Raw genomic sequence first — 1,491 nt, 5'->3', positions numbered from 1 at the left:
GGAGGAGGAGGAGGAGGAGGAAGAGAAAGAGGTCACAGCAGGGAGCGCAGGCTGCCTACACAGCTGGATGAGGAGGGAGGTGGCTTCTCCCTGAGAACTTCTGGAAGGGATGAAGCCTCTCCTCTACCATTGTTTTAGCCCATCCAGACCATGACGGACTTAACGAAAAATGCAAGGTAAGTACGTTTTCATCGTTTAGGCCACCAAGGCTGTGGTGATTTGTTACAACAAAAAAATGGAAAGCTTGGGTCAAGACAATAGAAAATCTCCAGTCTCTCCAAGCTCTGTGCTCTGGGATGCCTCATACAATCTTATTCTGCCAGTTTCTTTTCAATGTCATGCAACTGGCCCATTTTCATAGCAAGAGCTCTGCCTGTACTTGTTCTGTGTGGTATACTTCGGCATAAAATAAGGCTAAAAGAACAGGTTCCACGACTTCAAAGAATGCGGCTGCACAACCAAGACAAACTCTGATCTTTAAGGCCTCCACAATCTCCCAGCCTGTGTTCACACTGTCCCTTATGTCTGTTAGTTCCCAGTAGTACCTCCCACTGCACTTGCAGCAATTTACGGTGACACATAAACAGGTACCTTGTGATAGGTAGGGTTCCTGGATGACACAAACACTGGAGCCTGTGATCACTCTTAGTCTCCCCTCAAAGAAAGCCTTTCTTGTCACCCCTGGGCCTTTTCCCACCAGAAAATCAACTCAGCTCCCTCACTCTCTCCCTCCTAGGTAAACTCTGCCTATCCCACACCAAGGGGCATTTCATTACAGAGCTGCAGGAAGTTGCTCTGGCCACTGCAATGGTGGAAACGTTGTGTCAGCTTGAGAGTTGAAATGTTTAGAAACTTGACTAGCATTTCAGCAGGAGGCCAGGGTCCTCACTTTGTAACCATCATGAGCCTGTGTCAGCGGAGGGTACAGAGGTGGTGTGGGTGGGGAGTCTGCTTACCATGAGGGAGGCTCGCTCTCTTCCACTTTTTGTTCTTGCTGCTCATGCTGGCTTCTGCCCGCCCCATGTAGTTTTTTTTATGGACTTCATACTCCACAAACTGTGAGCTAAATAAACCTTTCCTTCCTTAATTTGGGGTGATGGGTATTTTGTCTCAGCAAGGAGAGAAAAGTAACCAAAACAGAATTTCGTACCAGAGAGGTGGGGATGTTGCTGTGAATATAACTGACCAAACCTCTGGGAAGGTTGAACATGCCACATGAAAAGAGTAAGACCAGAGACCGACAGAAATTGTGTGAGTAAAGACCAGGTTCAGATCTCTGCTGGGAAGGTCTACATTGGTTGTTGGATTCCAGAAAATGTATGTTGTGGTTTGGCAAAGTTTGTCTGCATTTTGCTCCTGTCAAGAGACTTTGCCTAAGAGGGAGATTAACAGCAGTGGACTGGTTAATCCGAGAGAAGAAATTTGAAGGCAGCTGAGGCTGTGGCATGGCTCTTGGTGGGGGCTTTTAGCCAGATCTATGCTGAGAATCAA

The sequence above is a fragment of the Octodon degus genome, unplaced genomic scaffold (genome assembly GCF_000260255.1).
Source record: "Octodon degus isolate 3935 unplaced genomic scaffold, OctDeg1.0 scaffold00105, whole genome shotgun sequence".
NCBI classification, from domain to species: domain Eukaryota; kingdom Metazoa; phylum Chordata; class Mammalia; order Rodentia; family Octodontidae; genus Octodon; species Octodon degus.
Note: the sequence above shows the minus strand (reverse complement) of the source record.